Raw genomic sequence first — 17,619 nt, forward strand, 5'->3', positions numbered from 1 at the left:
AGTAAGACCATACTGGCACAAGAGCAGGATGACCAAAGGCCATTCATTAATTTCTACCAGTGTACTGTTTACATGGCTGCAGTCTTATAATTACAAACAATTAAAAAAATAAGTCCCTACCATGTCTTGTATCCTTATTACAGAGGATCCTTATCCTTATTATTTCTTAGCTTTCCCTTCAGAAAACTAGGGAGATTTATGACACTGTATTTATCAAGTTTAATTTTACAGAGTATCTTAATTGCCATGCAATCAACAGAAAGCATAGGAGTAATCATCAAGAAAGATGAATGAACAAAAACCATAAAATAAAAAAATGTAGGCAAATTAGTATTTTCAAACTTCATTTCTGCTGTAAAACTAAATTAATGAAAGCACTCTGATTACAAAAAGGAGCTCATCTTCCATCACAATTTTTTCTGTAGAATGCAAAGGACATTGAGCAAAACAACAAAAGAAACAAAAACTGCAACAAAGAGACAGTAACTGATATTTAAGAAAAAAACCAGTGTGATCCAGCATGAGTATTTAATGTCTGTTTGCAGAACGAGTAAAGGCTTCTTTAAGTTCACTGAGCACTCACTGTGAAGTTTAGGGAAGATCAGTAGCTTAGAAAAAAGTGGCTACTGAAATATGAGTCACATTTATGAACAAAAGTGATCAAAGTCTACTTGGCTGCTAGAGTGTCTTCAGTTTATTCCACTGCAGTACACATATTGCTTGATTGAAAGGTGTGTGAATATAAGGCACCCAGGTCTATCTACTGTCACTGAAATTGACATTTGTTTTGTCTGACTTCCTTTATTTATTACATTTTCCTAAACAGAAGCTGAAATAATTTTTATGACACTTGGGAACACAAATGTTTACATTACTTAACAATACAGTAAAATTAAAATACTAAATGCATTCACATTAATTCCTTTTTCTCCTCCAAGCTAAAATTATTTAAAAAGCTGTGATAAATTAAAAATTATTCAAACTTTGTTGCAAGTCATATACTGCTACTATGACAGTGATGTTATACAGACATATCTTACATTCTTACATCTTGAAGATTTCAGGCACCTCTTTCAGTGGAGGAAAAAATTACTTTTTACATCATTGCCGAATAAGAGGTTAATGCAAGTAATTTATTTCTTCAAATGAGACTTGTTGCTTATGAACACCTACCTCTTATAGGTTATAAAACTAATATCTAGCTTGGGCAGAAAATTAGGATACCTATAATAAAGCCCTCCAAGATACAGTTTTGATGCAGTAGCTCAGTGCTGTGTAGACAAAGCTGTTTGTAGATGCTGCCCTGATAATTTGGTATGAGGTAGTGCTACTTCAGAAGAGGGAGTAAGTGAATGTAAATCCAATTAAGACTTCAACAAGAAGAGCAAGACAGAATATTTCAGCTGTTCTCTCTCTTCTGCAAAACAGCCTGACTTCCATATCCAAAGACAATGTTCCAAATTCTGTAAAAAGTTATCATGCATCAGAATTTAAAGTTTTTGGAGACTGAAATGCTCCTCTGTTTTATTCCTATGTCTTGATTCTTTGGATTAATACAGATATATGTCTTCTTGACTGTACTGTTCAATCATATATTCTGTAATTACAACAAAACACCTTTATATGACAGATATAAAGCAGAGATTAATACAGAACAGTGAGGAATTCCTCAGTCAAATTTGCTATCAAATGACAAGCTGTATAGATTCAAATAAAAATGTTAAAAAAAAGGCATAACCTTAGAAACACATTCACTCTCCCACATCAATACTGATTTTAGTGTTCTATATGAGGATGTAATCCCAGGAAAAAAAAAAAATCAAGATATATTTTACTTTGCTTTTTCTATTCCTCTTGGATATAGATAGTATGACGGCCTCCACAAAAATTTTAAACATTAGAAATTATCTGAAGTACTTGAAAATTGAAATTAGCATTTATTTGCATAATGTATGAGTAGATGCTAATCAGGAGAACAGATAATAAAACAGACCCTAAATTAATTACTTTGCACCTAATCCACATACTAGGTTCCAGGTCTTACAAATAAGTTTAGAGTAGGAAAGAAAAAAAGTTACTTATTTTCTGACAATTCTGTTTGTATATAAAATAGCAGTATTGAAAGTAACTATTAATCATATGAAGGAAAACTGAAATCTTTCTGATGACTTTATAGAGGACCTATTAAGCAAGCACTTCTACAGAGGGAGGTGCAAATTATAGAGTAGAGAAAGTCTGGTGGTCTTGCTGCCGCAAGAGCAAAGACAAAACTGATAACACTTTGCAGAAAAACTTTGGCTTGTGTCAATATAACTCACTCCTACCATATCTTGATGTATTTAATGCTTTCTTTGGGTTGACATTCTCTTATGAATAATCCTTCCCTATCAGTCATATAGGAGCCCTGTGACCCATAATTCCTCCTGCTATACTCTCCCGAAGAGCCTGAGAATAAGGTAAGAATGGAGTCATTTGATTCTACCTGCAGAAATTTCAATTCTTTCAAAAAGGCCAGATTAACACAGTTATAAATCTGAGTCATTCTGATGGCACAGAATGTATATCTGTCAAACTCAGTGCTTAAGAACAGAACAGGAAACTGACACAGTTATGACAGGAAAGCACTTTATATTAGCAAGAATTTTATGTTGATTATTGCAGACTCTTAGATTATGTTGATTATTGCATAGTTCTTGTTACATACTCATGTAAATAGGAGTGCAATAAAAACTGTGAATTCTGAAATACCTTTGCAGACAGGAGAAAATTATGGAGAAAATGGAACACCTTTTAAAATTATCACATTTTCTACTGCAATGCTAATATTTTGATTGAAAATATGTTAGCATAAAGAATTACCATATGTGTTAAGTTAAAGCACATAATATTTTTCATTTGAGTTCAGAAATATGTGAATTTATTGAGTTGCAATTAATAAATAAAATGGATAGCCCATACAGAACTTTCAGTGATTTTTTTTAAAGCAGTTTGTTGTAAATTCTAATTTTACATAAGTTAGACCTCAGTTTTTAAACCCCAGCATTTTCAAGATATTACCTGGAGCTGCTACACTACAACTATTCTAATTTCTTGAAATCCAGCCAACATTAAGTAATCAAACACAGATGTTTAGAAACTTCTTCATAAAAAATATAAGTTCCAGAAAATCAACAAAGAATAAAATTCATAGGTTCTAATCTTGAATTTGCTGTATAATGCATTTATACATATGCTTTGCTTTAAGGACTGGATGCTTAATACATCAGATCTTTTAAACTCAACAACTAGTTGCATATCTTCTGTAAATTTAGGCTAAATTTAGGCTCCTGTAAGTTTAGATTATTTATTGCATTGCTTAGGATATTTATTTTATTCTAAATGAAACATGTTCATATTTGAGTGAAAAGGAATTTCTGGGTTTTTAAATCAATTTTAAATTGTATCCAGGGAATAAACATAAAACAGAACTATGTATCTGCTCTCAAAAATGCTGCAAGCTCATTATGCTGTTTAGGGGCTTAGGTGACAGAACAGATTTTAATGTAAATAAACTACTTTGTCACTGCTTAGTCACTAAGTACATAAGACTGGCTGCAGTATGAGTGGATTAGTTATAAACACAAGTTGAAATCAATCACAGATCGTGGCAAACACATTTTCTTTTTAGAGCATTTCCAAAAAATAACTTGCTCAGGTTTACATATGGTAGAGATGCTCACTGACATTATTTTGACATTTATTTTGTTTTCCTATCAGTTTGCAACTTTGTTTTAGGTATACATATGCTCAATTATATGGCAGCATATAATTATTGACACATTATAACTGTAACGTGCTTGTCATAACTTCATGTTATGTTGTATGTGATAATTGGAAACAAACAACATACAGAGTGAGGTTTTAGTCAAAACTTTCTTTGTATGGGTTGGAAAGAGTTCCGTGATCCATGATGAATGGATGCATATAGAGTGGATGTTCTATAGGACTCAGTGTGCCTTGCATGTGGGATTAGCCTTGACCCTCAGCTCATCTATTTGTCACATGTCATGTGGTTGGCATCCAGCTCTTTTTCAAACTCCACTCTTTCAAATAATCTTTCATTCTAGAAATTGTACAAAACCTGAAATAATTTTCTAAGTGAAGCATATTAAAAATAAGTACTATATTGTTATAAACTAGAGTACGTATTTTTGTTTATTTTTGCTTTTCTAATGTCAGCAGATGTAGTAGGGATCATGAAATAGAACCATTGATAAGCTCCTTGTTTAAAGAGTTATTCAGTAGTGTGTACCTCCATAACTGTAATATATTAAGAAATCTACAATCATTTTATTTAAGATTTTGGAATGAAACTATGAAAGAAACCAGATTTCAGCAAACACTGAAGTAAAAAAGATTTAAGAACATGGTAGAAGGGAAAAAAAATGCCAGAAGGAGATTTTCATATTTGCCATTTGCCATTTTCTGTGATGGCAATCTGGGAGATTATAAGTGAGCTAAATAGTTTTATTTTTAAACCAGAAATGTGATAGATTTGATGTTGACTTCAGAGAAAGTTAAGTTGAAGATGGGAGTGTGAAGAATTATGGTATAGGGAAGAATCTGGCTAGAGTCTAAAGGAAGATTTCTAGTGGAGCTCCTTAAATAGGGTGGACCTTCTGTAAAACCTTAATGAGTCAGGTAAAATGGAGTGTATCAGTATAGGTTGCTAACACAATTTCTATATTTTCAACAGATATAAACCATGAAAGTTCTTCCAGGAACTGCTTTATGAGTTAGTCAACTACATTAACAGAACATAACTAAATGAAATCAAATGTAAAAATGCAAATTTCAGACTCATGCACATATGAACTAAACAATAAGCATGTGTGCATTAAGTATTGTGTTTATGAACTGAAAAGGTTGAAAATATTTATTCTGTTTAGCCTTCCCAAACATAACATCTGAGAAGGAATAAAATCACTATCCATAGTGGTAAACAAAAGCTGGTGAAGAAACTAAGTCCAAGATGTGAGAATAAGTATATAGAACTGACAATAAATAGCACAGGTGAAGACTCAGAAGAAATGTTCAAACCACAAAAAAATAGCTGTTCTGGAACATTAATGTGTTCTTCAATACTGGAAACTAATCCTGACCTGTGAGATCCATTTATAGAATGCCATTTCCTGAGACAGAAGAAGATTTCTTAAGAAAGAAGAAGACATGAGAAAAAATATGTTAAAGATACTCTAAAAAGACTCGAAAATTTTCAAAGGCACCAAACATATATTTTTAGGCATCATTTGTATTTACAGTATTAGGCATCATAGATGCTTCTACATCTGGTTTTAATCCCTTCAAGAGGCTGATTTAGACTGAGATACCAACTATAATTTTTCTGAGTTTTATACTGTGTTCTTTATAGCTCCCAGCATGTTTCTTTTAACATTTGATTTCTTCACTTGGTTACCTTATTTTCCTTAAAACTTTCTGAAGTTTATCTAGATTCTGATTTTTTTTTTTTTATTTTCATGAAGTTGATTGTGTAAGGGGTGGTGTGGCGCATTGTATGCCAAGAGCAGAAAAAAGACAATGTAATTTTACAGTTTCTTTCTTCTAGGGAGCAAATACTCTGCACTAGCAGGTTACATTCTCCTTTTTTCAGGTTCTTAATCATGTCAGGGCTATTAGGATAAAATGGCATCAAAGAGGAGAGACTAGTACCCTAAAAAACTTGCTATAGATTGTCCATATTTTCTGATTCTAATTTGCCCAATCAAATATGGCAACCTAAGATTTTGTACAACACAAAGGTAAACAAACTTTGATAGTAATCAATCTCAATGAACTAGAAAAATCTGGAATATTTTACTTATTTCAAAATGACAGTATTAAACTATTGTCAAACTATTGTTTGCTCGTTTTCCCTCTTCATCTCATTATACTAATCCACATGAAGTTAGAAAAATCCTTCCTTATTCTGAACTACTGGAATCAGAGCTTATGATTATAGATCTGTGCTATTCTGCACTGTTTCCCCACTCCAGTTCTTATTATAGGATCTGGAATTGAAATTCCAAGTTTTCTTAGGAGTAGTAATTTAAAAACAAATTTACAATCTCAATAGATTGTTGGGTCTTTTTCAGCAGGAATGAATTCTCTCTGCAGATTACATTCTAGCTGGGTGCAGTAGCTGGGAAAGTTGCACTTTCCCACAGTTCATTATCCCACTTCACAAAATTATTTTAGACTCAGGACATGGCCTTTGTGTATTCCAGGATACAGCAAAGTATCTGCGATTTAGTGTCTATTGCCCTGTGTTTCACTTTACAATATTACTTGCTGCTTGCCAAAAGGAAAATGTCCTCAAATGTATTTTACCAAACTAATACAAAATAAGGAATTTAACAACATGTCCAGGTGTGCTTGAAAATGTTATGAAAACAGAAGGCAATAGTGTGTCTAACTGCCAAAGTCACCTCATCAACTGCATTCACAGCATTAGAAGCATAGAACCTTCAAGGCTAGAAAAGACCTTTATGATCATCAATTCCAACCTAGAGACACTGCCACCACCTTCACCATCAAACCATGTACTAATATGCTGTATCCACAGTTTCTTTGGACACTTCCAGGGATGATGACTCCACCACTTCCCTGGGCAGTCTGTCCTGATGTTTTAAAACCCTTCCTGTGAAAAAACTTATCTTAATACCCATTCCATCTTCCCTGGTGCAACTCGAGCACTTTTTTTCTCATCCTGTCACTTATTATCTGGGAGAAGACATGGACCCCAACCCCACTACAACCTCATTCAGCTAGCTGTAGAGAGCGACAAGGTCTTCCCTGAGCCTCCTTTTCTCCAGGTATAACACAATTTAGGGCACCTGGCCTTGTTGAATAGCATGCAACTGACTTTGGCCCATTAATCCAGCCTGTCCAGATCCTTCTGTAGAGCACTTCTATTGTAAATGCAGAGGACAAAGAGGGGAAGGAATGATGCATCTGACTCCATCTTATCAGAAGGCTAATTTATAACTTTATTATACTATATTATATTAAAGAATACTATACTAAGCTATACTAAAGAATACAGAAAAAATACTTACTGAATGCTGAAAAGATAATAATGAAAACTCAAGACTCTTTCCAGAGTCCCGACACAGCTTGGCCCTGATTGGCCAATGGGTCAAAACAACTTACGCCAGAGTCCAATTAAGCAATCACATGTGGCTAAACAATCTCCAAACTCATTCCACATGAGCACAATACAGGAGAAGCAAATGAGATAAGAATTGTTTTCTTTTTCTCTGAGGCCTCTAGCTGCCTTTCAGCTTCCCAGGAGAAAAACCCTGGGTGAAGGAATTTTTTCAGAGAATGTGAATGCCACACACTTCTACCATCCAGCAGATCAACACCCCCAACCAACTTGGTGCTGTCAGTGAAGAGGAATAACTGCTACCTCTTAGTTAAAAATTCTCATTCAGCACAGCAATATCTATGGAAGAGTCCATTCCATGTGATACAAACTACTGTAAAATTACAAGTTTTGAACAAAACCCCAAGTTACTAATTTTCAACATCTGCTTTTCTTTTGACTAGCACAAGTTTAAAAATTAACATCTCATTATTAAACAAAGTATAAAGACTATTTTAAAGTAGTCTGAGCTGGCTGAAATTGTCTTTCATGAATTAGAGATAGCATCAAGATGGAACACTAGGGATTATTAAAAGAATTTGATTTCAACACAGAATGTTATATTTTTGAAGCACCCTGGGTGCTGCTTACACACAAAAGTCTGAGAAGAGTGGTATTTTGCATGAGCTCTATCAAGATATCATGCATTTATTTATTTAACCAATAGAAGAATCAGAGAAAATAGTTCAAGTATTACATCCCTTGAATGTCATAATACAGGAAATAAAAAAGTATGTAGACCATTTTATTCTAGAACTCTAACATTCTAATGGTGTTATTTTATTCAGTTCTTGCATTCTAGCTACTAAATGTATCTGATATTCCAGTCTCCTTTTTCACAGCTGATGTTGAAATGTCTTTCTGTGCAGTGCTGCAGCAAGAAAGTTCTCCACAAAGCAGTAAAAACTGTTTGGTTTTTATGGTAAAAGAGAGAAAATTGGAAAAAAAAATATAACAGAAAGAGACTGCCAGATAGTCACATATGTCAGCAAAATATATCTAATCATCACAGTTCTGATTTTGAAAGTAGAGAAGTTCTATCTACAAACTGAGACATACATCTATGTTTTCAGTGTTTCCTTTTGCTAAAGTTTTAGACTGTACTTTCAAGAAAAAAAATTAACTCTATGATGTGTACGCATATCATTAAAATACTCAGGTCAGAGAATTCAGAGCTGAATCCAACCTTAATGAAAACTAGAATCTTTAAGACTGTTTTACAGAATTGTATGCTGTATCTATACTTAGACAGTTTAGGCCCAAAACCTTGCAGTGCTTCAATCTGTCTCATTTATATTTTGTTTTAATTTTTGCTTTTCCTCCCAGCTTGACTATACATCACAGCCCTCAACCAAAGAAGAAATAGGCACAGTGTACTATTTCAACTTAAAGCCTCAGTTATACACGAGCAAGGTGGTGTTAAGAACAAATTACAGAACAAAATGCTGAAAATACAAAAAGGTCCCTATGATTTAGAACACAGAGATCATTGCATTCAATTCCATACCATACATGCAGCAGGATTTCTCTGTGACTAATTCATATGTACATCTCTATACTCAGAAAAATACTGGAGATTTATATTAACATTCTTAATTTTATACAGTTTCTTGAACAACTTTTTTTTTTTTATATTTTACATAATAGCCATGAAAATTGATTCCTCATTTTAATAAAATGATATATGTATAGAAGCTTGGTAATATTATGCCTTTCTTAATTCAATGAAAGGTGCTTACATATGATGAGTCAGGACAATTGCAATTCAACAAAATGAAATCTCTGTATTTTGAAGACAATATAAATGGTATACAGACCAAGAATTATTTGCACAAACACTTTAAATAATTCTGTTGAATAATTAGTGCTCCCACCATAATTCAGATCCTTTGCACCATGCTGTAAATATTGATGATGAAATTAAGAAAGATCACTAAATTCTTCAGCCAGCTACACATACAGCTTGATCACTATTTCTTGTATGGAAAAGAACCCAAACTGTATTTTCTAGTGTATTCAGAAGAGGAGAACTTTCAAGCTATTTCTTGGGGTTTAATTTGTAAATATGGTGGTGGATCACACACCTTTAATGCACAATAGATTTACACAGGAAGACTTTTTATGGCTTCATAGGGTGTTCAAAGTATAGAACTCACAGTTTATTCAATGAGATCAGTTGTGAGTTCTTCTAGCCAAGTGCAAAACCATTTGTTACCACATGGGTTATCAGTCTTTCCCTTTTATTGATGAACTCAGATTGAAAAAATCTATTTTTACTATAAATAGGAACTTATTTAAGATCTAGGCAAACTTGTGCCTAATAATTTTCTATTAAATAGTTATCAAAATTATCAGACAACTATTAAAAATACTCAGTGTATCTAGCATGTGGTACACACCTCCTAAGAGCAACACACACCAACATATATCTCAAATGCATGATATTCTCCTTCATACATCATCTTCTGACTGCTGTAGTTCCATATAATATACCACATCTGCCAGTTTTATCTGGATTTCTAACTTCTCCAACTTACTCCTCTTACTACAGCCTGTGAGGTTTATAAGTACTTATAGCTACAGACAAAGCTGTGATATTAGCATCATAACCCATGGACAGCAACTCAGAAGCAGTTTCTTCTGAACTGTACAGCTGAAATGGAACCAAAACACATGTACTCTTACACTACCTTGCTTATTAAGATAAATACAGAAATGAAACAGCTCTAATAACTTTTACCTCAAATTTTATATATATTATACATACATATATATATATATATATACACGATTAGTAGTACTCTCATTTGCTCTGACTGAAATTTATTATATACATTCCTAAATATTCGAGAACTACAGAATGAACTAGGTTGGAAAAGACCTTTGAGATCATCAAATCTAATCTATTAATATTTCAAACTGGAAATACAAGTATGTTTCTAACAGCAAATTATATTAATCCCTAAATAAATTATTAGATTTAAAACTAATATCATGTAGAGGAAATATGAAACATTGTTCTGAAAAGCTTTACAAGACCCAGGGATGAAATTAACTTCAAATGATAAATAATGTTATTAGATGTGTTCTTCTCAGATGATATCAAGTTTCAAAGCCAGCACTGTTAAAAAAATACAAGGATGGCTTTTTTACAAGTAGGTGAGAAATGGTCCTTGTAAGTTAAATTTGAATTTCTAAGGGTGATCACAAAAAAGATTTAACATCCAACTTACATATTTATATATGGATACAAATAGAAAAAAATGCATGCATATGTATGCAAGTAAAATGCCAATAATTCTTTTGAATATAACTGCATATTCAATTTTCTGCACAAACTTTGAGTGTTCCTTTCATAGTTTGTCTTTTTCATAAATACTATAGGGCCTGTGCATCTGTATGGTAGTCCTGATGTACAATTGAGGGACAGAGATGTATCTTTATTCTTTAGATCTAAATCCGCTTGGAAACTGCCAAATCTATTCTGGTTCTCCAAAAGTTTCCCTTTGAAGCCTTTTTTTTTCTTTTTTTTCCTACCAGAGTATGGTTTACAAAACACAATGTTTCAGAGGAAATCATTATTTAGAGTGATTTATTTTAATCCTGGTTAGATGTGAACACAACCAAGGTTGTGTTACTTTGCCAAGTAGCTGAACCAAAACAGTGTATGTCTGATTGGGCAAGAATTGAGACTGGCAACAAAGGGAACTTTGATGTCTATTACAGGCCACCAGATAAGGATGATTATTGATGAAGACTCCTCCTCCAGCTACAGAGGCATCATGCTCAAAGGCTCTCTTCTTGCTGGGGGACTTCAACCATCTCAACATCTCCTGGAAAAGTAGCACAGCTATCTGTAGTGGGGTGGAGAGCAACCCTGCTGAGAAGGACTTGAGGGTCCTGGTGGATGAAAAGCTGTACATGAGCCAGCAGAGTGCACCTGCACTTCCAGAAAGCCACTCATATCCTGGGCCACATCAAAAGGAGCGTGACCAGCTGGTTAGGTGAAGTAATTGTGCCTCTCTACTCTGCCCTCATGTGATACCATATGGAATGCTGCATCAAGCTCTGAACTCCTTAGCACCAAAAGCAGATCCAGAGGAAGACCACAAAAATGATCAAAGGGAAGGAGCACTTCACCTAAAAGGACAGGCTGAGGTAATTGGGGTTGTTCAGCCTGGAGAAGAGAAGCCTCCCAGGAGACCTCATGGGAACCTTCCAGTATGCAAATTTGGCTTATAGGAGAGCCGGAGAGAGAGAGCCCTTTTTAGAAGGGGCAAGGAGGAAATGGCTTTAAACTTCAAAAGGGCAGATTAAGATTCAATACTAGAAAGAAACTCTAAAGAAACTCTTTCCTGTGAGGGTGGTGAGGCACTGGAACAAGATACCAAGAGAGGTTCTAGATGCCCATCCCAAGAAGTGCTTTAGACCAGGTTGATGGGCTTTGAGCAAACAAATCTAGCTGAAATGTCCCTGCTTGTTTTAGGGGGGTTAGAATAAATGACTTTTAAAACTCCCTTCCAGCCCAAACTACTTCTATGATTCTATGATTTCATAAGATTTTCAAGTTAGTTTTCATGGCCTCAGGCACTACCATACACTACTTCTTATCCAGATACCGTATACTCCCTTTATCAAAAATGCATCAGACAGACTGTCTGCCACAACTCATAAGCCTGGAAATTCTAGGTCTGGAGTCTGCTTGATGGCTATCTAGAAATTCATGTGTGATATGTCATGGAGAAAGTCATCTAGTTGCCTTTTCTAACACAAATATTAAGGAATTTTAAATGAAGTTAGGGGGTCACAAATGCAAGACAACCAAAAACTTTATCTCACTAAAAATTAGACTGCAAATGAATTAGACCCATTGATAGAAAAACAGTTAGCAGTGAATTTGGAAGTGGATTCAGACACCTGGTGGAAAGAGGCATGGAGCTATCAACACATACTTGCCTGTTTCCATACTATTCTATAGGTATACATAATTGATAAAACACAGTATTGTGCAAGACAGAGCTCTGATCTGGTCTAGTTACTGTAAGTTTTTCACGTGTTTACGCTGTACACCTCAGTTTTTCCTGTAGCTAAACTGCAAAGATAAATTAGAGAAGACACAGTCCTACTGCTATCCTGACAGAAGGCAAGTACAGTTTTTACCAAATCACTCTGTATTTTCATCATAGCTGTATTTTCAGACGTAACATTTGAAACATCAGATCTGTCCAAAACTGAATACTCAGAATTCAGTTTTTCCATGACTTCAAAAATCAAATAATTCAGTTTAAAATTCCAATTGCAAGAGAGGCCAGGGATATGGTGATAATTATACATTAACATGTCATATCTCATTATATCATCTCAGGCAGTTAATTGTAAACCAATCTGGCTCAGTATATATTTTACCGTGTAAGACTTCATCGCCTAAAAGCTGAGTGAGTAGATTTGTTTAATGTTAAGAGGAACCTTATGATTTATTAACCCTTGTTACTTTTCCCTCTACCTAAAATATATTAATTGTAAAAGAAAAGGTCACATTTGATTTCAAACTTCTAGACTAAGCTCAATTTTGAATTGATATGTGTCCTAAGGATACACAGTACTGAAGACTACTTAAAAGCAGCAGAAAATTATATTCCAATGTTGTTAAACCAACTGCAATTAATTCACAAGTGTTCATGACAAATAAGCAAAAATACTGTCAGGTGTGTTCCACAGAAAAAAGGAAATAATTTGGAAGAATCTGCAGAGTGACAATAAACAATATCTATCACATGTAATCATTTTTGGCTCAATCATGATCCCATTTCAAAAGATTTAAAACATTAAACCTCTGTTTATTGCTTTTAAAAAATGTTACTGTTTTCCTTAGGCCTTTTGATAATAGTCACATACACTACTTCAAATGAATTCTTTTAAACTTAAAAATACTTGTTAGCTCTGAAGATTACAGAAATATCTAACTATTTAATTGATGAAATAATTTCCTTAGTAATCACAAATGAATCAGAATGAGCATAATACCTCATTAAGAATTTACTTTTGTTATTTTTTTTATTTGGTATTATTATTGAACTGTCTCTTCCTGGAAAATGGTATCATACGGCACTAACTCTTCACCTAATTTTTTTCTTTTAAGTCTTTTAAGTTTGCCTCTGATGTAAAGCTATTGATGTGCATCCTACAATCTAGTTGATAACCCGTGTAGCACCTCATTAGGCCACACCATTTCTTGACTCCCAAGAGAAGTGACATAAAGAGGATATGCTGTTGTACAGTGCCTCTCTGAATGAGACCTTTAGTGTAAAATAAAAAAAATATTTTTCAAACTTGCCAAGTATTTGAAGGCACTGGTATGAATGAAAACACAAATGTACAGCACCTTAAGGGATTGTGGATCAAAACCCTCTTGGGGTTTGCCCTGAAGTTCTATTACCAGCCATCTCTTTTAGTTGATCTTTTCAAATATTGGAAGAATTTTTTCAACTACCTAAAAAAATCCTGCCTTCAAAAGATCTGTAAAGACAATGTTATGTCTTCAAGTAATGAAAGAAGTTTGAAATGGTTTCATCTAACAGAACGGGTACTTTTTTGTAACATTTTATGAAAAAGTCTATAACACATTCCTGGTGAGAACTCTTATAATCCTTGCTACGTACAAGATTCATAAATATCAGTGCTCACATTTATAGGGACAATGTCATCACAATATGTTTAGGTGAAACTTATTTTTTAGCTAGAAGTGCTTTATAGCTAAAATAACAAAAAATAATCTGCTTTACCTATATATGTGTATGTGGTTATGCACAGTCTGAATAGCAGAGATCTAAAGAGTGAAAAAGAATTCAATAAAATTCAGAACAACTTAGTTAGTTTCACAAGAAAATAGTTGCCAGGGTGATTAACTTGTTTTGTTTATTTAGCACTGGGAATATATACAGTAAAAACCTTACTTGAAAATGCTTACTCAATCAAAACCATCATTAGACTACTCTTCCTGGGCAGCATGCAGAGTAAACTAATGCATGCACAGTCTCCAGATGTCTGATTGGACATCTCAGTTTAAAATGGAAATAACACAAACATTCTTACATCAAACCACCCCCTTTATACTTTAGAACTAATGAATTCCAGAGGGACAGAGAAATACAGAAAACTTAGGATCCACTAAAAAATACAGGCTGAAGAGCAAATAAATGGGGAAAAATAGGAGATATCAGAGTTATAAATTTTGGATTTTGTATCAGGCTGCAACAATGAACTTTTCCAAGCATTTGCTGTAAGTACACATTTAAACTAGAATTTACAGGACACTGTTTCCAAATAAATGGTTTTCTGCTCCAGCTATAAGCTCAATATTCCTTAATGCTGGACAAATCCATAGATGTGGCTTGCAGAAACTTTTCACGTCACAGAAATAAAAACCATATTTTGTTTGGTGAAGGAAGGAAAATGTCATTAATGACAATACCCATTTGTTACTTGTCTAAGTATAACACTGAGAACAGAATATTTCTCTCTGTCTTTGACAAGATAACCTCAATCTGCATAGAGGTGGGCTTCTTCCTATGCTGCTATTTTTATGCCAAGTCCTGCACTTGGGTCAGACCAACCCCATGCAGCCCTACAGACACGGGGAGAGTGGTTGGAAAGCAATCTAGTGCAGAAAGACCCGGTGCTGCTGCTTGACAGAGCTGAACATGAGCCAGCAGTGTGTCCAAGCGGCCAAGAGGGCCAATGGCATCCTGGCTTGTATCAGGAAAAGTGTGGCCAAGATATTCTTCTGTACTCAGCACTGGTGAGGCCACCCCTCAACTGCTGTGTCCAGTCCTAGGCCCCTAATTCAGGAAGGGCATTGAGGTGATGGAGCAGCTCTAGAGAAGGGACACGAGGCTGTTTAATGGTCTGGAGCACAATGTTTATCAGGAATGCGTGAGGGAGCTGGGGCTGTTTAGCCTGTAGAAAAGAAGGCTTGATGGAGACCCTATGCTCTCTACAATTACCTGAAAGGAGGTTGTAGTGATGTGGGTGTCAGTCTTTTCTACCAGGTAACAAGAAGACAGGATGAGAGGAAATGGTCTCAATTTGCATCAGGGGAGGATAGAACAGATAAAAGGAAAAAATTCTTTACTGGAAGGGTGATTAAGCATTGGAACAGGATGTCCAGGCAAGTGATAGAATCACCATTTCTGCAAGTCTTCAAAATATTGTAGACTTGGAAACCCAGTTTAATGGTGAAGATGGCAGCACTGAGTTAATTTTGGACTTGATGATATTAAAGGTTTTTTTCAACTTAATCAATTCTATGATTCTATGTAGCTGTCAGGAGAATATTTCATACTATTTTGATCTGACATTTTGCTCTGAAAATAAAGAAATTCGTTTTAAAAAACATATTCATGATTCCAGCCCGCTGACATTCCTCAGACACTGAAAGTTTAGGCATGTGTCTTTGAAATATTGACCACAGTCCTATTACACTTACAGCTCCATTTGCTAATTGCTTAATAGGTCACTATATTTCTTAGTTTAACAGACAGGAAGGTTAAAGAGTGTCAGAAAGTTACGGAGAAAAAAATTCATACTCTAACCTTTATTTCTGACAGTTTTCAAACAGCAACTATTCTGAACATTTGAAATTATTCCTATTAACATGCTTTACAGACAAAGTTGAAGCACACAAAAACTATGGTAACCCTTCTAAACACCTTAAAATTTCAAAAATCTAAACCAGATTCCTACTGACAAAAATTAGTCCATGTGATTATTGTTAGTTCATGAAATGAAAAGAGAAAACCATTGTGTGCTTGGAAATCTGTAGCTAAGGTTCTCATCCTTTTTTAGGATACAGAAAACAGTCAAATCCTAGCTTTGTCGGCAGAATAGTAATGTATTTTCTATGACTCAACAAAGAAGCTAAAAGTCAAATATGTTTTGCATTAAGTAGTTTTTATCTACAGTCAGGATCTTTCATGGGAAATGCAATGCCCCCAGTGAACACAGAAGGTTTTTTACATTTTAATCTGATTCCTTCTTGGTCTTAACCTTTATGCTTTTCTATCTTCATCTCTAATATCTGCACAAAATCTATTTAGTTTGTCTAATTCTTCTTTTCCAAATGGGCCATATATCCAGCATTTTAGTACTGATTTATGTATCATAAAAATTTGCATATTTTTGCATGTTTAATATTGGGACAATATCTGTATAACATTTGTAGCTACAGGACAGTTTTTCAATTTTGTTCTTTGGATACTTCAGAATCTAATTTTGAAATGCAGGCTGTGCCATGACTAACAATGGCTTTTAACACTTTACCCTCATAACATTAGCATTACTGTAATTAATATTTAAGAAATGGAAATTTTCTTCTTCACTATCTGAATGGTAGGTCAGCTGTCACAGCAGCATCTGAAAATTTGCCTTGTACAGTACAACTCAAATTTTTATTCTATTTTTAACACATAATTCTCACATGAACACAGAAAAGTCTGAATTGAGGCTCAGTTTATCCAGATTTCTACATAGGACAGTGGATATTAATTGATGCATATAGAAGTATTTGTAGAGTCTCTCTTCCCTGGTACGCTTTTCAAGCTTCTGCGAATCCCTAGCTCATACACTCCTAAGACAGAAATTAGATTAATCCCTTTCTAAAGTCATCTATGGTTCTGGCCTCCATGACATCATCAGACAACGTGTGACAATTTAATTATGTCATAACATTTTAACCAGAGTTGCTATTTCTTTGGCTTAAAATTTAATTTGCTTCACTACCTGCCAGCCCCCTTTGAAAAAATGCATACAAAGAATTTCAGAGTGTGGACTTGTTTCCTAAAAAGGGACACTCATGTTATGCATGGCACAATTTGCACTAACCTCATGCATGTTCTTTTCCTTTTCTATCCTTACCCTTGCATGGTTACTGTCATGGATGACCTACGGGATGGAAATTTAAAACAAAAAATTTAAACAGAATTAGAAATCATTAGAAGTGGTCTAACAACTGTACTAGAAATCAGAAAGAACACAGATAAAGTGAACCAGCCATGTCTGTGCTGGAGCTGAACAGCACTGCCACCACCCTGAGTCTTTCTCTGAATAGTGTGTGTGCTCTTGAAAAGCAGTAAAGGGCACTAACACTTTACCCCAATGACCTATACAAGCTTATTTCAATATCCATGCTGGCTCTGACAGTGAATGTGGCTAAAGAACCAATCTTCATTTCTTCAATATAATCTTTGTAACTGTTCTTTAACATACAGAGAATTAATAACTACACTGGCTCCTGAAAGAGTCATAGAATAAGCAACACTATATAGTGCACACAGATATAAAAACATTTTCTTGTTGTGTGAAACACTATGCAAAGAAAATGAAAACTCTAAATGCTGACTTGCTAACCACGACAAGCTGGTATAAAAATCACTCTCTGG

General features: G+C 34.5%; 1 protein-coding gene across 28 annotated transcripts in view; it reads right to left on the reverse strand.

Moving 5' to 3' along the window:
- Positions 1–17,619, reverse strand: part of TENM3 (teneurin transmembrane protein 3) — a 1,291,416-nt gene that overhangs the window by 796,724 nt on the left and 477,073 nt on the right. Inside the window, exon 1 of one of the 28 annotated variants that reach the window (XM_038135904.1) lies at positions 17,063–17,082. The exons of the other annotated variants lie outside the window; for them this stretch is intronic. The gene's annotated coding sequence lies outside the window, so the exon portion shown is untranslated. Of the gene's footprint in view, positions 1–17,062; positions 17,083–17,619 lie in introns of those variants that run through there. 28 annotated transcript variants of the gene reach the window in all.

Source organism: Motacilla alba, chromosome 4 (genome assembly GCF_015832195.1).
Source record: "Motacilla alba alba isolate MOTALB_02 chromosome 4, Motacilla_alba_V1.0_pri, whole genome shotgun sequence".
In the NCBI taxonomy this organism is placed as follows: domain Eukaryota; kingdom Metazoa; phylum Chordata; class Aves; order Passeriformes; family Motacillidae; genus Motacilla; species Motacilla alba.